General features: G+C 32.1%; 2 long non-coding RNA genes across 2 annotated transcripts; both read right to left on the bottom strand.

The window, feature by feature from the left end:
• Window positions 1-12,925: 12,925 nt before the first annotated feature.
• On the bottom strand, window positions 12,926-13,975 carry LOC136274057 (uncharacterized). The gene is made up of 2 exons (XR_010712340.1): window positions 13,656-13,975; window positions 12,926-13,119 (listed from the first exon to the last, which is right to left on the bottom strand). It is a non-coding gene; the product is annotated as an uncharacterized lncRNA (long non-coding RNA).
• Window positions 13,976-15,613: 1,638 nt separating this feature from the next.
• LOC109617348 (uncharacterized) lies at window positions 15,614-17,149 on the bottom strand. Its single transcript, XR_002198496.3, has 2 exons — window positions 16,655-17,149; window positions 15,614-16,172 (listed from the first exon to the last, which is right to left on the bottom strand). It is a non-coding gene; the product is annotated as an uncharacterized lncRNA (long non-coding RNA).
• Window positions 17,150-25,462: the final 8,313 nt, after the last annotated feature.

Raw genomic sequence — 25,462 nt, 5'->3', positions numbered from 1 at the left:
CAGTATGACAACTGAGCAAAATTGCCAAGTTACATGCATATTTTAATCTATGTTGCTAATAATATTATCCTTTTCAAATTGGCATATGCTTCTTCTGAAGTGAAATTTAAATGTCCCTGCATAAAAATGCAAAAATATTGTTTAAGAAGCAAAAATCTTTCGTTTGATATATAATAACGAAATTTCAAATCAGTTACAATTATAAGAAAGCTTCCGAAAGAAAACTTGTCTAAAATTACAAAGGACAATATATGATAAGGGCCTAAAATGGCCCCCTAAAATGAACATCATCATTTTACTATCATTCTTTGTTTTCTTAGTACAGATATGTATGTGATGTGTTTACAAAATATTCATTTTGGTTCAAGTGCCCACAATTTAGAAATATGACATTGAAAAGACAACCTTTTCCCACCATTTTTGCATTTTTAGCGTAAAACAGCTTGTTTTCAAACAGTTTTTCCTTCTAAAAACATAGAGCGCATTCTTGAATAAATAAAATATTTTAATCAGAGATGTATCTAGCCAATACTAATAGATGACAAAAAAATTTTCCTTGTTCAATCATGCGCTCTATATTTCCCATTTGTAAATAGATAAGAAAAATGTCAATTTTTGGCTGATTTTGATTGAATTATAAAAATGGCGTCACTTCTGACGTCATATACTACCAGTGAGTGCAAATAAATCAAATAAATAGATGAAAAATAAATTTTATATCAACTCTTCTAAAAAATTAGTTAACATTTTATTGTACCCGAAACACTTAAAAATTGCGAATTATGGGGGCCAAATTTAACTCTTATCATATATGGTTCTCGATCTGGTCTATAGTGCCATAGTAAAAAATATGTATATAAAATGAGGTCAGATTTATTTCAACTAATTTTCATCGTCGTCTAACCTCGTTTATAACTGACTTTGTACTTGTGTAAATACATATTTTGCGATTCGTCACTTTCGATATTCTATTTACAGAGGGGGGAAATTAACTTCAAGGCTTCTTTCAAAATTACATCCCCCCCCCCCCGCCATACCTTAATTTTATCGGTTGTAAGCTTTCAATTATCTGGTACCGATATACAAAACATTTTAATCCCCTTGTAAGCCATTTAATGTACGCTAAGACATGTCTACACACATCAAATGTTACCTCCGCTGCGTAAATAACTGGTATTACGCACAGAACTTAGTAACATTCAAAATTTGGTTAACCTACCTGAAGATTTAAAACCATCTAAAAGAATGTTATCACACAATGTTTACATTAAAAACATTATGTAGCATTTTGTTATGCAATGACATGATTGCATACGCCTTGAAACACAATGAAAACCGTTAAATCAATCAAAAGAGAATTCTAAAATGTCACAATTAATCGACTTTGCAGTCGTTTATATCATATTGCGCTAGCTATGCTCTTGTTTTGTTTTTGTTAGGTTTTGTTTTCTTAATCAGAAATAAATAAAATTATTGAAGATGAATATTCCTGATTTTGCTTCACTATCGTGCTGTATGCGTAACCCTTTTTAAAAACCATGGAAATTGAAAAACCTACGCTATTACCAAAGAGTCATCGAATAATTTATGTGTCCTCTTTTGGGGAGTTGAACCCCCCCCCCCCCCCCCCGGCTGTCACGCAAACTCATCGCAAGAATAATTTGTGTGGAACAAACTACTCAATATAATGTCAATTTTGTATTCTGCGTTCAAATAATCCGTGTTTATTGATGTTGATAAAATACGTGAACATATGAATATGGTGTTAAAAATATCAATTTTATATTTTATATTCAAATTCTTATTCAATCTGGAGTATAATGAATTATTGTTTATGTTTTGTAACGAAACGTGCTTTTAAAAGTAGTGCTTTTGACGAGACGGACACGGTGGCGCGAAACAGCATTGCAATGTGTACAGTGTAATGAAAAATAGTTCAATGTTTGTTTTATATCTTTTAAATAATAGATACCTTGAGTATATTAGAACAATTTGTATACGAATACTTCACAAGTTTTCGTGTAAAAATTCATCAGTTTTACTTTTCGTACACTAAAATATTCAATAGCGATACCGTCATCAATTTTGTTTGCGTTCAAAGAAGATCGAAGAAAACTGCTTATAGAAGAAAAGAAAATCAGGTTTTTGTCAAATCCTATCAAAGTCAAGGTAAATGCTGAAATATCGTTTTACTGCACGAATTCGTATTTTCACCAGAAAGTCAGCCATTCCGATAGATGAGAGCTGTTTTTGTGCAAGCGATGTTCGATGTTTATATGGAACGCCATAGCTGCCCTAAGGTCAATTTCATATTGTATGAATTGGTATATCTTTTATATGCAATATCATAATCATTATATGCAGTGTTAGCATCATTATACACTGTAATTTCACCATTAAATCCATTGATAAAATCTGTATATGAAGTGGTAACATCATAACGTTATGTCGTCAAATCATTATGTGTAGTGGTTTGTTCATTATATGCTATGGATATGATAAATTTATTTCATACAGAGATAAACTCATAATGTAGTGTTGTTCAATCGTTATGTTTTGTGGTACACTCTTTATGTGCAGTTGCAAAATCCTTTTATGCAGTGCAGCTTCTTGACATTTGGTGATAAGTTCATTATATGCAGTACTAACATCATGTTATGGTGTATTAAAACCATAATGTATGGTGGTAAAACCTTTATGTATTATGGTGAAAACTTTACATGCAATAATAAATCCTTTATATGATGTGACAATTTTATTATATGCCATTGTTGAGTCATTATATTATGAGGTCAGTTCTATGGCGTGGTAACTTCTTTATATGCAGTCGTAACTCTTTATGATGAGGTTGTAAACTGGTTCTCGCTGAAAAATGTTAATGGGGAAGAGGTCCAGTTTTATATTGAAAAAATATACCGCGTTCATTGTGAAAGATGGGTGTACATGTCGTATTGTTTGAATTCACGAGAGAGAGAGAGAGAGAGAGAGAGAGAGAGAGAGAGAGAGAGAGAGAGAGAGAGAGAGAGAGAGAGAGAGAGAGAGAGAGAGAGATTTGTCTGTTCTTGATATATCGATGTCTGATAAATCGAATGTATTATTAGTATAGTATTCTTTTAAGCGTAAAATAAATTTCAAAAAATGATTGTATTTTGTAGAACTCGATATCCCCTCTGCTTCTAGATCCGCGTATACAGTTAGGTAGATCACTTTATGTATCTTGATGTTAACATAGAACTTGGCAATGCGATTTCTAATCGTTTTTTTAAATTAGCTGCATGTCTACAGTGTCTCCCATAGTAAAAAAAACTGCAATTTACGGCTAGTTTAGGCTGATTAATCTCATTACCAAACACATTCTGTACAAATATTTGATTCCAAAACATTATTCGGACATTTTACTACAGATATCGTCACTTTGTTTGCCTCTGATATTCTTTTAAACACCATCATCAGCCCCGTAAAGTGAAGTGGTGCATTTTTTTTACATGTAAAAATGGCGACTCACGATCTCGACGTAAAATAATATACTTCATTTTCCGAGGTCGAATAGCATGTTTAAGAGATAGTCTGAGGCAAGTAAAGTGACGATATCAGTAGTTAATTGCCATGAAATTTAATGATACTGTTTTCCCAGAATTTGTGTGTGAATAAGGTTAATCAGTCCAAAACTAGCGCATTTTTTTGTGCGCCGTTATTTGCAGTTTTTTTACTACGGGATGCACTGTATCTCCAAGTCGTCCATCCGATTTTTTTTCAGACCGGGAGCTACAGACCTGCAGCTACTTTTGAATATGCATGTTATTCTTCGGAGCTTAATTAATAAATTTAATTCTGTCTCTTCAAAAACGTTTAAATTGAGTTACTTCGCTATTGATTGTTATTTAAAATCATTTTAATAGCATCCATATAAACCGTGGCGCTTGGAACAAACTTATCCGTAAATCACTGATTCATACATTATTGCACGGCTTGCTTTTAACGATGTCGAACAAAATGTACATTTATTTTTGAAAACGACATATTTTACAAAAAAATACATTAACTATAATATCGACTGATACGTTACTTAGTTCTAAAATCCCTAGTTCAGCAGCAGATGTTTACAATTCATGTTTATAATGTGAACAAAGTCAGTAACGTTGTAAAAAATTGCGTATAAAATGGTCTTATAAAAATGATATGAAGATGCAACAGCTTTATGGAAAATAACACAGGAACTGCAACACCGTCTTTATAGGATTTAAAATACAAAAATACATGCCAGGTGAGCTTAAATTTTATACAGTGGATGAAACAACCATAAAAAAGAGGTTAAGACCATGCAATTTTTTTATTTATTTCTTAAAAATCAAATTATTTTGAAAAAACATGAAAACGAATTTTTATTTATGTCTATAAATAAAATTCTGTCTATTACTTTTGTGTTGGAGGCATTGATCAGCGATGAGTAGCACCTACCTGGTACATTGAAACAAAGGTCTTTCTACTTTGATTTTAAAACGCTTGCTACATTTTTTGTGATTTCTTTTACTCTTAAACTAAAAGCATACTATACAAATAATACATTCGATTCTTCACACAAAATGAATTCAATGATTGATATTATGATAGCGATGTTTAAAGGACAGATAAACTAACGCGCTCTCTCTCTCTCTCTCTCTCTCTCTCTCTCTCTCTCTCTCTCTCTCTCTCTCTCTCTCTCTCTCTTCTCTCTCTCTCTCTCTCTCTCTCTCTCTGCATCGTCTCATCTTTTTCAAAATAAAACTGGACCTCTTCCCCATTAAAACTTTTCAGCGAGAACCTCATCATAAAGAGTTATGACTGCATATAAAGAAGTTACCACTCCACATAATGAAATGGTCACATCATGTAAAGAACTGAGCTCATAATATAATGACTCAACAACAGCATATAATGTCACATCATATAAAGGATTTATTATTGCATGTAAAGCTTTCACCACAATACATAAAGGTTTTACCACCATAACATGATGTTAGTACTGCATATAATGAACTTATCACCAAATGTCAAGAAGCTGCACTGCATAAAAGGATTTTGCAACTGCACATGAAGAGTGTACCACATAACATAACGATTGAACAACTATACATTATGAGTTTATCTCTTTATGAAATGAGTTTATCATATCATACAAAGATTATTCAAAGCATATAATGAATAAACTACTGCACATAATGATTTGACGACATAATGTGATGATAATGCCATTTCATATAAAGATTTTACCCCTGAATATAATGATGTAATCACAGTATATGATAATGTAAGCAATTTATATAATGATGCTAACACTGCAAATAATGATATTACTATTGCATATAAATGAAATACCAATTCATATTATATGAAATTGACCTTTGATGCAGCTATGGCGTTTCATTTGTTTATGTGTTATCATTTTGTGATTTAGGTAGAATAAGGCCAATGTAAAATCTTCTGATTACGTTTATGTCTTTGATATAAGAATCTATTATTTGAAAATTTTAGAATGAACCTTAATTGAAAAGACTTTGTCGTGATTTGTATGTTTCATATTTAGTGTGTTTTGTTAGTTTGCGAATCTGAAAGTTATAATAATTGAAGTCTTGAGTGCACTGAATCTCGAAAGTATCTTTTAACAGTGATTGAGGGTGTGTGTAAATGATATAACGTTAATGTTTTAGTGGTATTTATTAATGTGTGCAATAGTATTTACTATGACTGTACATGGTAGTGATCTGTGAAATCATTGTGCTGCAGGGTGTAAGAGGCGTACGTTTTATGAGTTGGCAGGTTTTTATTTCGTGAAATAAATAAAAAGTTGATTTGAAACCCCTTATTTACTAGAAATCTTACTCAGTTTTGCTCTTTACAACAAATTCAAGTACTGTATAAATTCCTTATTTTACGCGAGTACTTAATTCTGCGATTCAATGGTTTAGCATCAAATCGCGAGAATATAAAATCGCGAACGCCGAATTTTTATCATAATTCCAAATAGTTTACATCTGTCTGAAAAAATGAAAGCGAAATTTTAAAATCCGCGAGATGTGCTTCTCGCGATTTTACGCGGACATTAATTCCTCATGTTTAATTAGGAATTTAAAGTATGCTTACATATATTTAAGCAGGGCCCTTTGAGATGGTGACCATGTCAATGTTGCCTAGGTATCAATGTACATTGTACAACTACAAACATACTACTGAAATTAAATTTATGCAAGTTCAACTCTTCTGAGTACTTTCAGTACTTTGATTCTTATCACCAATGTATCATAAAACTATCAGAACATGCTAAGTAGATATTTAAACATAAAACAATGTTTTTCATTATAACATCATACTAAATGTACATGCCATCATCTTTATCAGTTTTCCTTACTGTTTTTAACTTATTTAAACTTTCATTTAAATTGCAGTCATGAATGCAATTGATGGTGGTTAAGAAAGCACTTTGCAGGAGAATGTAAGATGTAGTGCTTTAATTACAAATTTAAAGTAGATATCTCCTTTGTGGCAAAGACACCAACAATAAACAAGAAGTGTTTTAAACATTGTGTGAGGTAAAGAGATCCTATAGAGAGAGTATTCAAGAGCATTTGATCCCTTAATTATTTACATGTATAAAGGGAGAGGAGAAAATATTGAAATACATTTGAAAGGTGAACAAAACACCAGTAAAAACCTGATTCTTTAGGATTGAATCCCAGTACAGTATGGTGTTAGAGAAATATGATTTCTAAATTCAGCTAAGAAATAATACTAGTTTAATGAATTTTCATGTGCTAACATAACTTAAACACCTGAAATGTGAATGCCTAACGAAATACAATGTCAAAACTAATTTGTAAATTAGCATTACTACCACTAGGTGAATTTATTTTGAAAGGGTTTTTCATTTTGCTGATATTTTTCTTCATTCCAATTGGCAGTTTGAAAGCAAATATTATCTTCCAGCTTATGGTGACAATGTTTTATGATAGACAATTAAATGACTCGTGCTTTTTTCATATCGTCCATACCCTTATCTGTGTATTTTTTGGTACAAAATACTAGAGAATCCTTAAAACATTATTTATTGACCTAGGGCTTCAAAGGATCTCTACAGTGGATATAATTTACATTTTATCCCCTTTCTTCATTTTCAAGAAGGTTGAGCTGTGTTTCCCCGATGTCTAGAATTATCTGTCCGATTGTTATATACTACTGTAGAAAGCGAAGACAAATTAAATACAAAGGGAAATCATCAATGGTTTCTGAGTAGTCGATGAACTAATTTCCTTTAACATAAGTTACATTCCAAACTGTTGCAAACAAAGTAGATGTAGCGTATTCATAATGTAACCTGTCTTTCCGTATATTTATTTTGTTCGAACAAATTCAAAGAACTTTTCTGATAATTTCTTCCTTCCAATGAATTCAAGATTGAGAAGACATAAACTTACTTGTTTGGGTTTTTTCAAGATTGCATTAACTAGCAAAGATCAATCGCTTCTAAATACTAGTAAGTGATTGTTTTGTTGTTAAATGGGAGTAAATCCACTTGAATATTTAAATAAAAAAGTTCCGGTATTTAACAGACTTTCTGATGGTCATTACTTAACTTACAACCATCATAGTTTTGCAATGATCAAACACATTTGCAAAGCTGACAAAGATAGGTAAAGAACTTTTAACTGGCGACGAGAAATGCAAGTTTATGATAAATAGTTACTTTCTATCTGAATTGAATTAATTAATTTTAAACCACTTATTTAGAATCAATTGATTTTTGCTAATTTAATGGCTATTTATAACAACTGTTCTATGATACAATGCTCCGATTTTTAAGAGAAGACGGCGTATCGCAGAAACACAAGTATCGCACATACCAGGAAGTGTCTTTATTGTTTGCTGGCATTGGAGAAAAATTGTAAGCTGATATCGCAATGAACTTTATATTATCAATCATAATAAATAAATGAGGTACGGGGTTGAATAAGACATTCCTGAAGACAAATGTATCAATAAATGCTACAGGAGATATTTCGGGAGTTCAGATTACAAATCTAGATCTCAAACTTACAAAGGGCGTAGAATAACTTTCAGCTCCCACAAAAATCTACATCGCAAATTCACACTTACGATTTATTCATCAAAGTTTATCAAAATTTTATTCGTTTGAAATCATTAATTCATTTCCTTTAATCTATTTCCTTTAATAAATATATTTTATAACATAAATGACATGATTAGGTATATCAATGACTTTTATTCCTCATATAAATAAACAAGTTTTTGAATGTGAATACAGTGTAACAAGATTTCGAATATGAATAACAAGATACGTTTTAGACGCCATAATCCTTTATATAAAATCCCATAACAGAATTTTAAATAGAATGCCGTATGATGTTTCTACATTTATTTCAGACCAATTAATTATTCTGCTATCAGGCATATGATTTTGTATACGAATAGATAGAAAAAAAGAAAACCGTATTATCAAAATTCGAGATTCCCAAAAAACATACTAGTAGATGTCCATATTGCAAACCGAAATATGCACTAAATTCGTCCGAGAGTGCGAGGTGCTTGTCTTTGCGTGTGTAAAATAACGATCTACGAGTAGTTGTCTCTAGACAAATATCGTCCGAAAAATTTAGGATTATTTAGGGGTTTTTTTAGCTCACCTGATCTGAAAGCTCAAGTGAGATTTTCAGATCACATTTTGTCTGCCGTCCGTCCGTCTGCCTGTCTGTCCAAAAACTTTTCACATTTTCAACAATTTCTCCAGAACCACGGGGCCAATTTCAACCAAACTTTGCACAAAGCATCCTTAGGCAAAGGGGATTCAAAGTTGTGAAATTAGGAACCATGCCCTTTTTCAAGGAGATAATTAGGAATTAATGAAAATTTCGAATTTTCAAAAATCTTCTTAAGAACAATTTGGCCAGAATAGCTGAAACTTACATTGTAGCACAGATTCAAAGTTGTGAAAATCATGACCCCGAGGGTAGGGTGGGGCCACAATGTGGGTCGAATTTTTACATAGGAATTTATAGAGTAAATCTTTAAAAAATCTTCTTCTCAAAAACTAATCAGCCAAAAGAACTTAACGACAAAGTCGTAAATATTTACAACCTCGTAAAATGATCTTTAAAAAACAAAATTGACATAAAACCATTTGTTTACAAATATTTCAATTCCCATAGTCATATTTTCGAGTCATAAGAATAAATAAAAGATTAGTTGGTGATTAATTAGCATTCATTGATTTGGTCGTAAGTCATACGCTCTTTTGTAAAATGCAGACCAGGAAAACTGAAACGTGTGTGGAAGCAACCTCAGGAAAGGAAGATTCAAAATTGTGAAAATCACGGGGGTAGAGTGGGGCCACATTAAGGGGTCGAACTTTTACATAGGAATATATCGAGTAAATCTTTAAAAAAATTCTTCTCAAGTACGAATCAGCAGGAAAGCTGAAACTTGTGGGGAAGCATCCTCAGATAGGGAAGATTCAAAGAAAATCATGACCCCCTCGGGTAGGATTGGGCCACAATGCGAGATAAAAATTTTACAAAGGAATATATATAAAGTAAAAAATTATTCTCAAAAACTGATCAACCAGGAAAGCTGAAACTTACGTGGAAGCATACTCAGCTAATGGAAATTAAAAATTGTGAAACTCATGACCGCAAGGGGTATGATAAGGCCACAATGGGGGGGTCAAACTTTTACAATGGAATAAATAGAGTAAATTTTTAAAAATCTTCTCCTCAGAAAGTAATCAGCCAGGAAAGCTGAAACTTGTGTGGAAGCATTCTCAGGTAGAGAAGATTCAAAGATGTGAAAATTATAACCCATAGGGGTTGTTGGGGCCACAATGGAGGGGGCGAATTTTAACAGAGGAATATATATGGAGTCAATCTTTATAAATATTTTTCTCATTAATGAAAGGAAAGATGAAACTTGTGTGGGAGCTTCCTCAGGTAGGGTAGATTTTAAGTTGTAAAATTCATGACCCCCAGGGGTAGGGTGGTGCCACAATGGGGGTCGAACTTTTACATAGGAATATAAAGTGAAAATCTTTACTTAGTTTTATCTATATACATGTTCAAGCATTTTGACATATTGCTGATTTTTTAAAATTGCTTAGATTTTTTTTTGCCTCACAAGGGTTTCAGAGTTTGATGTAGGTTTATATCCCATATATAAACAATTGTGTAGGATCGTTTTGAGAAGTGTAATGTTCAACATGTGATATGACTATGAATCATCCTGTAAGAAAAGGGACTTGATTATAAACATAAGAATAAATAACTATAAGAAATAAAGGGAGAAAAGTGGATTTTAATTTTTACAGGATCTACATGTTTTTGTTATACTTTCATGTTAAATACTGAAATCTGATTGGTTAAGACGCAGTTCATAATTCTTTCTATTACCCTCAGCGTTAGCAACGCACTTAGCAACGGGTAACATTAAAAAATGTTACATGCGCGAAAATTATGCGCGTACGGTTCGCTGTAGAATTCACGTTATTCCTATATAAAAGAAGTGAAATTTTCTTAAAAATTAAGACATTCAGTATAACAAAATGAATAGTGCCTGTTTGGGAGGATAACAGTTGAAATTGTCAATTTCAACTGTTACCCTCCCAAACAGGCACTATTTATATAATACTACATTGTCCAGACAGTTTGTATTATGACTCCATTAAGCTGATTTTATCATTCCTATTGTTCCTCAGGTGAACTATGTGACCCATGGGCCTCTTGTTCAACTATAACAAGTATTAGGAATTCTGAATAAAGGAGTAGAAGGAAAAGAAGCCTTACATAGGAAACGTCTTTTAGAACACTCAAAGAAAGATAACCAAGTAAATCTACACATACTGTTAGGAACACACGGTCATTTTATATCAATAAGAAAAAAAGAAAATTAAACGCAGAAATAAAAAAACAAATATGAATTCAGCTCATGGAGAGGATCCATACATGCTTAATATTTTTTTTAGATGCAAATGACTATCGGACGTAGAACTGACATTTTATAAATATACACATTTTTGCAGTTCAAATGTCACACTAAACGGTCTGAATTTGAGTTCGGAAATCAAACTATAATATCGAAAGTATATAGTTTAGTTTCCTAAGTGTAAGAACAACATATCAACTGAACTCCCTTCAGAAGTTTTAGAACTTTGTTTGCTAAATATTTTCAAGAAAGGTCGAGCTGTATTTGAGAAATTCAGTTGCAATACTTGGGACATGTAAAATTGCACCGATCCGAAATTTCGCTATTTCAGCAGAGCATTGTTCATCATGATCATGTTCTGAAAGTTTGGAAGAAAAAAATTCCAGTATTTTCGTGTAGAGATGAAGAGATGAATATATATAAGAAAGGCATCAACTGTCACGTATTTACATGTGCATTTAGAATACTTTCCGTGTAAGCTTGCGTTTTTCCTTCCCTATTGCGTTACATATTAAATATGATCAATACATGTATTAGATAAATCTCGTCAAGATTGTCTCACAAAAGGACTATCATGGACAACCAGGGATAGTTCACTTGAGTGACTCAGTTATCCTGATAAGATTGGTAGTGGGTTATGGAACGCCAAATTAACATATACTAGTATTCAAATATTTGTACCTATCTTCAAAAAATTGTACCTATCTTCAATTAATTGTACCTATCTTCAATTCAATTCAATTAATTGAATTATACCTATCTCTAATTCATTTGAAGATAGGTAAAATTCATTTAAAGATAGGTACAATTGATTTGAAGATAGGTTCAATTCAGACATATCTACAAAGGATTTGAAGATAGGTACAATTTAATTATACCTAGGTTCAATTCGTTTTGTGTATTGTTGAAAATAATGAACGCTCCCTTGAAGACATTTCGGGTCACTATATACCTAAATAAAAAACTGGCTTTATCTTTTTCCATAATTTTATCAAAGAATGTATAATTCAGTTGATAATCACTCTATTTATTAAAGCGGTAACAATTATTATGAGTTTTTGTTTGTTTTAAGGCTCAATCTTTCGAAAAGTTGACAAAATCATATGGCCTATTTTATCATCCCGATCCCGATTTTATTTCTAAGTCACCTTTCTTCAATCTTTTTTTATTTTTATTATTTATAAATATATAAAGGTGTTAAGCAGTAATGTCAAACTACTGCTGGCAAAACAATACTCTGTAGCTGCTCGGCCATGGCCTTTGCCTTTGGCAACCGGATGAAGATACTGATAAATTTTCGCGCCAGTTGTGACGTAACGGAAATGACGTACTATACAGGGAGTATTCATTATTGCCAATATTTAAGTAATTGAAGATAGGTTCAATTCTATTGTACCTATCTTTAATTCAATTGTACTTATCTTCAATTCATTGCATTTGTACCTATCTTCAAATCAATTGTACCTATCTTCAAATGAATTAAAGATAGGTATAATTGAACTGTACCTATCTCTAATTCAATTTGAAGATAGGTACAATTGAATTGAAGATAGGTACAATTGAATTGAAAATAGGTACAATTATTTGAAGATAGGTACAAATATTTGAATATATGTTAATTTGGCGTTCCATAGTGGGTACTTCTGGCTACACATTTAGCGTATAACAGAATAATATGCATAACGATCGAAGAACTAGTAAATTTAACCTTCAATGTCTTTTATTGTAGTCATTTTTAAAAACAACAACATTACTTTCCATATTTATTAAGTGTTCTCTTCTACTAAGAGACTTGATTTGAAAATTACAATCGCTTCTTCCTATGTAGAGCAGGAATATTGTCATATTGTATATCTTGATTAATATTCAATTTTTCTTTATTAATGCGGAATCTCGAAAACATTTTGCCGACAATTGTGGAACGACCAATGTTCATCATCGTGCTGGCTGATGTATTTCAAACAAAAATTCACTTAATGAAGCAGAGAAATCCAAACGACATTGTGGTCAGTATCACACTTCCGGTGATTCTAGGCGCCTCGCCGCCTGGCGGGCTTGTACTAGTCGTTCGAGTTGTAGTAGCAGTAGTGGTTTCTACCTCAGTAGTGAGCCTTGGATCAGTAGTTGACTCTGGTTCAACTGTTGTCTCGCACAACCCTGTAATGTTCGAGCAAATGTACAAAACTGCACATGCGAATGAAAACGAAATAGGCTTTGCCAACAAAATGCTTTCCACTTACTGTGTGCAAAATACATGCTACCCTTAATTATTTATTAAGAAGGATCTTTTATTTTAAGATTTGTACAATTTGCTACTTATCAGCTTAACATGGGTTAATTACCACCATATTTTGAGCAAATGATTTGATGAAAATGCTACCATACAGAAACTATCGCGGCCGAAGTTTTATCGGCATATAAAATTCAAGATTCTATCAGTATAAGATACATGTATAATGAACACTCGAAAGACATATGAGACTACATCCAATCTTCTTTTAAATATCTACACGAATCAGGGCAAATCCAAATTAATATTTGAATGGGGGAGGCAAAAACTATATACAAATAATTTATATTTAAAAGCAAATTTATAATAGTAAGATGTTTACTTGTATATTTTTTACCAATTAATTAGGTTCTTCTCTATATTCAAATGATAAGAGTTGGTATGTATGAAACAAAGTATTTACCTCCATGGACAAGAACCAGTGCCACAAACAAACTAGCAAGAACTCCAAGATGCTTCATCTATAATAACGAAATCTTGATGATTTAGGCAACAAATAATTATTTGTGTTTCCTCTGTGAACTACAAAAAGATACTCAACTTAAATCTCATATCTATCTGCTTGACACACAGTTATATTTCCTGTCCATACCATTTATCTTCATAAATTGTCATTGGTTGAATAAAACATTTGCAAACTAAGTCCTGTCGTGTAACTCAGATAAGCTCAGAGAAATATTAATATTGTCATATTGTCAGATGATATAAATTTTTACAAAAGGGGTTTTGGTTTTAGAAAAAATACATGCAACAGTGCAGTATATTATAAATTAAAAAGATCCCCACTAGGTTTTCGAGGATGTCCATTTCAACTGTTATCCTCCAAAACAGGCACTATTTATTTTATTACACTGAATGTCTTAATTTTAGAAAAAAAAATTTACTGTTCTTATACAGAAATGACGCGAATTCTACCGCGAACCACAGCATAATTTATGCGCATGTAACAATTCGTTGTGTTACCCGTTGCCAAGTGTGTTGCTAACGCTGAGGGTAATAGAACGGTTTATCAACTGCGTCTAAACCAATCAGATTTCAGTATTTAACAAGAAAGTATAATAAGATGATTTAACACATGATTGTCGAAAATGTGATTTTTGCAACTTAAATGAGATTAAAGAAGAATTCCATTTTTTTTTACTTATGTGTCCATAACTTCGTAGTTTAAGAGAAAAGTATATTAAAAAGACTACTCCCGAAAACCAAGTGTTACTATCTACTTCAAATACTAAAGAACTGTGTAATTTAGGGAAATATTTATATTATGCAAACAAGCATCGAATTCTTAATCTGAATAATCAAAATTTATTATGAACACTTTGTATGTCGCTAACTTACTGTAATCAATATGTATATCAGGTTTTTCACATGTATAACTTATGAAATTTATTTGTCCCTTGGAATAAAAAACTTGAACTTGACCCCCTGCTGTGGAGCACTAATACTTCACTTTGGTCCACTGTCTGCGAGATCTAGCCCCACCCTAATTACCCAGGTAAAGGCATCTGAATGTTTTAACTGCAAGATTTTTAAATCTTCCAACTGAATTTAATTTTTGTTGCAATATCAACTTCAAATTTACATGTTCTTTTTTTCTTTTTCTTTTTTTGAAACATATATTAATGCCCTTGCATCACTGAGTTTAAAAGAACATAGACAACCATATATAAACTATATGACATAATTTGCAATTTGTTGAGTTTTCAATTGCTTGCGAAGAGATTAGTTCTTTTCGATTAGATAACTAATTTCCGATACCATGGATTTTTAAGACACTTGTAAACAACACGTAAGCAAGTTGTAGTATCAGAATAGGTACAGGTTCATTGCTGTGATTTCAATAACTAAAACATTGTATGACAAAAGTTTGGTCTATTCAACATTATTTCTTCTTTTCAAATTTTGAAATCAGAAATCTCTTCTCTGTTATCTAAAACAAACACAAAAACCCAGAGACAAGTGTTCCTTGTAATAACTATCAGTCACTTAAGGTTAAGTCTAATCTTAAAGATTCTAACGAAGGTCATATTACGCAAACCACAATATTGCTTGCATAAGACACTGATTAAACATTACTATCAGCACTGAATGATACTGCACAATTGTTTGTTTGCAAAGTGATTCTATCAGCCATTTTTGGGGGGGGGGCAGATAAATTATCCATGTTAATTATGAAATTTAAATAACTCTGTAGAAATTTTAAATTTTCGATGAAATAGTATTGTAACAACATAAGAATACAAGTAGTCTCCATGTGACTGCTGTAAGCCAGTTAGGTAAGATATTTATGTATACCGGTAGGTTGATTAGGCTTGATACAAATATTTTCCTAATTAACAAGGGTTTATCAAAAAACAAATCTTTGACTGAACTAAATTTTACTTATAACATGCATTGATCACAAGCTGTATTTTTCAGAATAAATTAAAGTACAAAAAATTACAATATTAGATATCATATATCAACCATTGTTTTTGGTGGGTTTTCTGTGCCTTTACAAAGTATGCTGAAATAATTGTAGAAAAAAAAGATTCAGCAATAATTAAAACCTTAAACTTAAAGCAATATTAAAAAAGTCAGCATAACGTAAGGTGAACAAAGATGGCAACAACACTGAATGAAAAACACTGAAGAGTTCCGTGTAACCCAGCACCAAGGGTGGAGCCTCCAGATCCCATTCCTCGAAAGTTGGGGTTTCCAAAGTTGAATGATTGACGAGGTAGTCCAAGTTTGCATCCTAGGCCACAGTTTGAAATGCCTGGTCTGCCGGGTGCTCCTGTTGCCCCACCTGAAGCGGTGTTTCTGGGTGGAGCTGTACCCAGGGATCGAGTTGTGCCCGGGGATGGAGTTGTTGTTGTAGTTGTTGTTGTAGTTGTTGTCGTTGTTGTCGTTGTTGTTCCCGATGTTGATACTGGTGACACTGTTAACAAGAGCGGAATCAAAAACAGTTAATGGATGGTGGATGGATGGATGGATTGAGCAAACCTTTATTCACACTTTTGATTGAGAATATATATAAGGTTTTTTTTCTACAATTCGCCATGCAGTCTCGAATTTGAAAGAGCATATAACTGGTTCCGCAAAGGGTTATGTGTGCTGTAAACCTTAAAAACATCTGTGTTTGATTGAGTATTTTTCTACAGAATTCTTGAAAATAATCTTACCGAAATATATACTAGTATTGATTTTATTTATTAGACAATCTAAAGCAACCCGGTGAAATGAGTCAAAAGAAAATCATTTTTTTTATATTGATATCCACATATTTTTATCTACGAATAGGAAAAGTGTGTATTATACTTTAAGCTTTAAAAATTACATTTTCAAGTAATTGTTATTAATTGTAGAAGATGTTACAAAATCACAGTTCATCACACAATAACAACATGCATGTATTCTTACCCGAAACGACGCACAAACCTAGAAATATAATCAGTCGATATATTAACGCCATAATGAATTTTCAGTTAAATTGTTTGTGAATTCCCGAGTTGCGTCCAAATTTCCTCGGACTTGTCCCTTTTCTTTGCACGCTATGGCACTTCTTGTAAAGTTCCTCGACCAGTAACTGTTTTGTTTCGGTGGAAGGCGGGGGTTAGTTAAACTTCCTAAGTCAGTTATTGCCATGCAGCCATGCAACCGATCATTTAGTTCTTAACCATAGCTCAGATAGAATTCATTTAACTTTTTTCGCCTTTGTTGTTAATCGCAAATAGTAAATAATGAGGCGATAACGTTTCAAAAAATGTCTGCCACTAAACTTACTAATGAAAAAAATCCAGGTACATAAACGAAAGTTTTTCTTGATAAGTGTGAACAATTGTGTGTGCATTATTTCAAATGAAATGTATTAAAGTTTGATGAATTATTTTTAAGATACAAGGATACTATTTAAGCCCCCCCCCCCTTCCATGGTAAGATTGGTAAAGTAAATGGATTATTTTTTAAATTAAATTCTTATTTTTTTATGCTTGTCAAGACGTGGGGTAAGGTATGCCCATCTCTATAACCCCCTCCATTTCAAGAACGATGTAACGTGAAATGACCCCAGGTCATAGGTCAACGGGGTTCATTATTCTGCTTTACACCGGCATTAATGCTAAAAACGGACTCCATACCACATGCACTTGTTTCTGAGAAAAATTTTTACTCTACCCTACTATAGGGTAAAAAATTTTCTCAGAAACAAGTGCCCATACATATGTGCTCCATACCCTTGCTTAAAATGTTTAAAATTAGCTGATGTCAACATAAATAAGTCGCATGTTTTCATGATTATGTTGAATCATGAATTAATCTATGATGTCAGATACGGGCGTTTGAATGTGATTTTACTCATAAAAAAGATTTCCTGAAATGATATATCATATTTGTAACTTGCATCAATTACGTTGCATGTCAACATATTTATCTTGCATGTAGACATAATTATCTTGCATGTCGACATCATTTTCTTGCATGTTGACATAATTTATTTTGCATGTAAAGGGAAGAATTATACCACCTTAGTTATATACCAATAATTAATTTACTATTATGGAACTATTATGGAAAGGGTATCTATTTCTATTATGAGAAAAAATATATAACGTCAGGTGACAGATAGGTAAAGTTAGCTACTAGTAACTGGCTACTAGTAACTGGCTACGAGAAGTAAGAAAACCTAGCTACTAGTAACTGGCTACGAGATAAAATCAAAGTTGGCTACTCGTAACTGGCTACTAGTAACTGGTTTCGAGAAGTAAGAAAAGTTAGCTACTAGTAACTGGCTACGAGATGAAAGAAACTTGGCTTCTAGTTACTTGTTACTGTTCATATGAGAACACATACCTAGGATTTTTATCTGTGTTCTTAAGATGTACATTGCACTATATCACTGTCAATTGTCAATATATCTCAAGTAGCTGTATATTTAAATTGAAGATATATGCCAGACTTGCTAATATCAACATTATGTCAAGTCATCCACATAATATTACGACACAATTACTCAGATATCCCTCTGTATGTAGTCAGCTACTTGTGATTTTTGTTACAAATATCTTTATTTTTTAGCGGTTTTGTCAATATATCTCAAGTAGCTGTATATTTAAACTGAAGATATATGCCCGACATGCTAATATCAACATTCTGTCAAGTCATTCACATAATATTACGACACACTTACTCAGATATCTCAACTTATGTAGTCAGCTACTTGTGCATTTCGTTACAAATATTCGTATATTTTGGCGGTTTTGTCAATATATCCCAAGTAGCTGTATATTTGAATTGAAGATTTATGCCAGATATTGGTTTATCAACACTCCTTTAAGTCATCCACGTAATATTACGAAACAATTACTCAGATATCGCTCTTTATGTGGTCAGCTACTTGCGCATTTTGTTACAAATATCCTTATATTTTGGCGGTTTTGTCAATATATTGCAAGTAGCTGTATATTTAAACTGAAGATATATGCCAGACATGCTATTATCAACATTCCTTCATGTCATCCACATAATATTACGACACAATTACTGAAATATCTCTCTTTACGTGGTCAGCTACTTGTGCATTTTGTTACAAATATCGTTATTTTTTACGGTTTTGTCAATATATTGCAAGTACCTGTATATTTAGATTGAAGATATATGCCAGATATGCTATTATCAACATTCCTTCAAGTCCTCCAAATAATATTACGACATAATTACTCATATATCCCTCTTTATGTGGTCAGCTACTTGCGCATTTTGTGACTAATATCCTTATATTTTGACGGTTTTGTCAATTTATTGCAAGTAGCTGTATATTTAAACTGAAGATATATGCCAGACATGCTATTATCAACATTCTTTCATGTCATCCACATAATATTACGACACAATTTCTCAGATATCTCTCTTTATGTAGTCAGCTACTTGTGCATTTTGTTACAAATATCGTTATTTTTTACGGTTTTGTCAATATATTGCAAGTAGCTGTATATTTAGATTGAAGATATATGCCAAATATGCTCTTATCAAAATTCCTTCAAGTCCTCCACATAATATTACGACATAATTACTCATATATCGCTCTTTATTTGGTCAGCTACTTGCGCATTTTGTGACAAATATCCTTATATTTTGACGGTTTTGTCAATATATCACAAGTAGCTGTATACTAGTATTTAAATTGCAGATATTTGCCAGACATGCTATTATAAACATTCCTTCAAGTCATCCACATAATATTACGACACAATTTCTCAGATATCTCTCTTTATGTAGTCAGCTACTTGTGCATTTCGTTACAAATATCTTTATTTTTTGGTAGTTTTGTCAATATATCACAAGTAGCTGTATATTTAAATTGAAGATATATGCCAGATATGCTATTATAAACATCCCTTCAAGTCATCCACATAATATTACGACACAATTACTCAGATATCTCTCTTTATGTAGTCAGCTACTTGTGCATTTTGTTACAAATATCGTTATTTCTTTACGGTTTTGTCAGTATATTGCAAGTAGCTGTATATTTATATTAAAGAAATATGCCAGATATGCTATTATAAACATTCCTTCAAGTCATCCACATAATATTTTGACACAATTACTCAGATATCGCTCTTTATCTGGTCAGCTACTTGCGCATTTTGTGACAAATATCCTTATATTTAGACGGTTTTGTCAATATATGACAAGTAGCTGTATATTTAAATTGAAGATATATGCCAGACATGCTATTATAAACATACCTTCAAGTCATCCACATAATATTACGACACAATTTCTCAGATATCTCTCTTTATGTAGTCAGCTACTTGTGCATTTTGTTACAAATATCGTTATTTTTTGACGGTTTTGTCAGTATATTGCAAGTGGCGGTATATTTATATTAAAGATATATGCCAGACATGCTATTATAAACATTCCTTCAAGTCATCCACATAATATTACGACACAATTACTCAGATATCTCTCTTTATGTAGTCAGCTACTTGTGCGTTTTGTGACAAATATACTTATATTTTGACGGTTTTGTCAATATATTGCAAGTAGCTGTATATTTATATTAAAGATATATGTCAGATATGCTATTATAAACATTCCTTCAAGTCATCCACATAATATTACGACACAATTACACAGATATCCCTCTGTACGTAGTCAGCTACTTGTGCATATGCTGCAAATATCCTTATATTTTGGCGGTTTTGTCAATATATCTCAAGTAGCCGTATATTTAAATTGAAGACATACATGCTATTATCGACATTCCTTCAAGTCCTCCACATAATATTACTACACAAATTCTCAGATATCTCTCTTTATGTAGTCAGCTACTTGTGCATTTCGTTACAAATATCTTTATTTTTTGGCGGGGTTGTCAATACATCTCAAGTAGCTGTATATTTAAACTGAAGATGTATGCCAGACATGCTATTATCAACATTCCTTCAAGTCATCCACATAATAATACGACACAATTTCTCAGATATCTCTCTTTATGTAGTCAGCTACTTGTGCATTTTGTTACAAATATCGTTATTTTTTTGGTGCTTTTGTCAATATATCACAAGTATCTGTATATCTAAATTTAAGATATATGCCAAACATGCTATTATAAACATTCCTTCAAGTCATCCACATAATATTACAACACAATTACTCAGATATCACTCTTCATGTGGTCAGCTACTTGCGCATTTTGTGACAAATATCCTTATATTTTGACGGTTTTTGTCAATATATTGCAAGTAGCTGTATATTTAAACTGAAGATATATGCCAGACATGCTATTATAAACATTCCTTCAAGTCATCCACATAATATTACGACACAATTACTCAGATATCGCTCTTTATGTAGTCAGCTACTTGTGCATTTTGTTACAAATATCTTTATTTTTTGGCGGGGTTGTCAATATATCTCAAGTAGCTGTATATTTAAACTGAAGATGTATGCCAGACATGCTATTATCAACATTCCTTCAAGTCATCCACACAATATTACGACACAATTACTAAGATATCTCTCTTTTTGTAGTCAGCTACTTGTGCATTTTGTTACAAATATCTTTATTTTTTGGCGGTTTTGTAATCTCAAGTAGCTGTATATAGAATGCTGATATATACAAATTATGTTCATTTTAATATTATATTAGGACATCCACATGATATAACGACATAATTACTGATATATCTTTCTCAATCTCATCGGCTTTAAGTGCATTTTGTTATAAAAACTTCCATTTTCAACAGTTTAGTTGATAAACCTCAAGTAGCTGTGTAAAGAAATGAAGATATCTACTAGTGGTTGATTTAAACATTCTATAAGGTCACCAACATGATATTATGACACGATTACTTAGATATCCCTTTAAATCTCATCAGCTTTTAAAACATTTTGTTAAATTTTTTTTTTTTTTTTTTTTAGGATTTTGTCAATATTTTTCAAGTAGCTTTATGTATATATTGCTCATATTAACCAGTCATGTTTATTTCAACATTCTATTAGGTCATCCACATGATATAACGTCACAACTACTCAGATATCACTCATAATCTCGTCAGCTACTACTGCATTTCTTTATAAATATCTTCATTTTTAACACTTTCCATGTTACTCAAGTTTCTGTACATAAAGATTAAAGATTAAAGATATCTAGTTTTTAATTTAAATATTGAAGACCAAAAAAACAAATTTAAACTCATAAAGATTGTAAAAATCTTATCTGTAAGGGGATGGGGGAAGGGGGGTGGGGGCAAAATTTACTTATAATTTCACTGGTTATTTTTTTTCATTCGCTTCATCTTTTTACGTGCACACAAAAAACGTATGGGGAGAAATAAAGATATTTGTAACAAAATGCACAAATAGCTGACTACATCAAAAGAGATATCTGTGTACCTGTCTCGTAATATTATGTGGATGACTTGAAGGAATGTTACTTTAACAAGTCTGGCATATATCTTCAATATCAATATACAGCTACTTGAGATATATTGACAAAACCGCCAAAAATGAGGATATTTGTAACAAAATGCACTTGTAGCAGACTACATCAAGAGAGATATCTGAGATATTGTGTCGTAATATTATGTGGATGACTTGAAGAAATGTTGATAATAGCATGTCTGGCATATATCTTCCATTTAAATATACAGCTACTTGAGATATATTGACAAAACAGCAAAAAGATAAAGATATTTGTAACAGAATGCAGAAGTTGCGGACTACATAAAGAGCGATATCTGAGTAATTGTGTCGTAATATTATGTGGATGACTTGAAGGAATGTTGATAGTAGCATGTCTGGCATATATCTTCAATTAAAATATACATCTACTTGAGATATATTGACAACCCAGCAAAAAAATAAAGATATTTGTAAGAAAATGCACATGTAGCTGACTACACAATGAGAGATATCTGAGTAATTGTGTCGTAATGTTATGTGGATGACTTGAAGGAATGTTGATAATAGCATGTCTGGCATATATCTTCAGTTTAAATATACAGCTACTTGCAATATATTGACAAAACTGTCAAAATATAAGGATATTCGTCACAAAATGCGCAAGTAGCTGACCACATAAAGAGCGATATCTGAGTAATTATGTCGTAATATTATGTGGATGACTTGAAGGAATGTTTATAATAGCATATGTTGCATATATCTTCAATTTCAATATACAGCTACTTGAGATATATTGACAAAACCACCAAAAAATAACGATATTTGTAACAAAATGCGCAAGGAGCTGACCACATAAAGAGCGATATCTGAGTAATTATGTCGTAATATTATGTGGATGACTTGATGGAATGTTGATAATAGCATGTCTGTCATATATCTTCCATTTAAATATACAGCTACTTGAGATATATTGACAAAACAGCAAAAAGACAAAGATATTTGTAACAAAATGCAGAAGTTGCTGACTAGATAAACAGCGATATCTGAGTAATTGTGTCGTAATATTATGTGGATGACTTGAAGGAATGTTGATAGTAGCATGTCTGGCATATATCTTCAATTCAAATATACAGCTACTTGAGATATATTGACAACCCAGCAAAAAAATAAAGATATTTGTAACAAAATGCACATGTAGTTGACTACATAAAGAGAGATATCTGAGTAATTGTGTCGTAATATTATTTGGATGACTTGAAGGAATGTTGATAATAGCATGTCAGGCATATATCTTCAATTTAGATATACAGCTACTTGTGATATATTGACAAAACCACCAAAAAAAAAAACGATATTTGTAACAAAATGCGCAAGTAGCTGACTACATAAAGAGAGATATCTGAGTAATTGTGTCGTAATATTATGTGGATGACTTGAAAGAATGTTGATAATAGCATATCTGGCATATATCGTAAATTTGAATATATAGCTACTTGTGATATATTGACAAAACCACCAAAAAATAACGATATTTGTCACAAAATGCACAAGTAGCTGACTACATAAAGAGAGATATCTGAGTTATTGTGTCGTAATATTATGTGGATGACTTGAAGGAATGTTGATAATAGCATGTCTGGCATACATCTTCAGTTTAAATATACAGCTACTTGAGATATATTGACAACCCCGACAAAAAATAAAGATATTTGTAACGAAATGCACAAGTAGCTGACCACATGAAGAGCGATATCTGAGTAATTGTGTCGTAATATTATGTGGATGACTTGAAGGAATGTTTACAATAGCATGTGTGGCATATATCTTAAATTTAGATATACAGCTACTTGTGATATGTTGACAAAACCACAAAAAAAATGACGATATTTGTAACAAAATACGCAGGTAGCTGACTACATAAAGAGAGATATCTGAGTAATTGTGTCGTAATATTATGTGGATGACTTGAAGGAATGTTGATAATAGCATGTCTGGCATACATCTTCAGTTTAAATATACAGCTACTTGAGATATATTGACAACCCCGACAAAAAATAAAGATATTTGTAACGAAATGCACAAGTAGCTGACCACATGAAGAGCGATATCTGAGTAATTGTGTCGTAATATTATGTGGATGACTCGAAGGAATGTTTACAATAGCATGTGTGGCATATATCTTAAATTTAGATATACAGCTACTTGTGATATGTTGACAAAACCACAAAAAAAATGACGATATTTGTAACAAAATACGCAAGTAGCTGACCACATAAAGAGCGATATCTGAGTAATTATGTCGTAATATTATGTGGATGACTTGAAGGAATGTTGATAATAGCATATCTGGTATATATCTTCAATTTAAATAGACAGCTACTTGAGATATATTGACAAAACCGCCAAAATATAAGGATATTTTTAGCAAATGCACAAGTAGCTGACTACATAAAGAGGGATATCTGAGTAATTGTGTCGTAATATTATGTGGATGACTTGACAGAATGTTGATATTAGCACGTCGGGCATATATCTTCAATTTCAATATACAGCTACTTGAGATATATTGACAAAACCGCTAAAAAATAAAGATATTTGTTACAAAATTCACAAGTAGCTGACTACATAAAGAGGGATATCTGAGTAATTGTGCCGTAAGATTATGTGGATGACTTGACATAATGTTGATATTAGCAAGTCTGGCATATATCTTCAATTTAAATATACAGCTACTTGAGATATATTGACAATTGACAGTGATATAGTGCAATGTACATCTTAAGAACACAAATAAAAATCCTAGGTATGTGTTCTCACATGAACAGTAACAAGTAACTAGAAGCCAAGTTTCTTTCATCTCGTAGCCAGTTACTAGTAGCTAGCTTTTCTTACTTCTCGAAACCAGTTACTAGTAGCCAGTTACGAGTAGCCAACTTTGATTTTATTTCGTAGCCAGTTACTAGTAGCTAGGTTTTCTTACTTCTCGTAGCCAGTTACTAGTAGCCAGTTACTAGTAGCTAACTTTACCTATCTTCAGGTGACTGAGATAGAAACCAGTTTTTGGTTCTATTTTAGATTTGCCCAAAAGGTACGTCAAAACAGAAACCGAAACAAAAACTGTTGACATTTCCTCCCCCCAATACATCTAGCAATTCTAATTTGTAATAAATTTGTATTACAGTTCACGATATTATAAAAGACTGCTGATGATCAGTTTTGTTTTTGTTGTTTTTTTTTTGGGGGGGGGGGTTCAGTTTTAAATATTTTAATTGATTATTCGTAATTTACAAGATAATCTTGTACGCTTAACTCGAGATT

This window comes from Magallana gigas, chromosome 3 (genome assembly GCF_963853765.1).
Source record: "Magallana gigas chromosome 3, xbMagGiga1.1, whole genome shotgun sequence".
Taxonomy (NCBI): domain Eukaryota; kingdom Metazoa; phylum Mollusca; class Bivalvia; order Ostreida; family Ostreidae; genus Magallana; species Magallana gigas.
The sequence above is the reverse complement of the archived record's forward strand: the minus strand, read 5'-3'. Positions and strand labels throughout refer to the sequence as shown.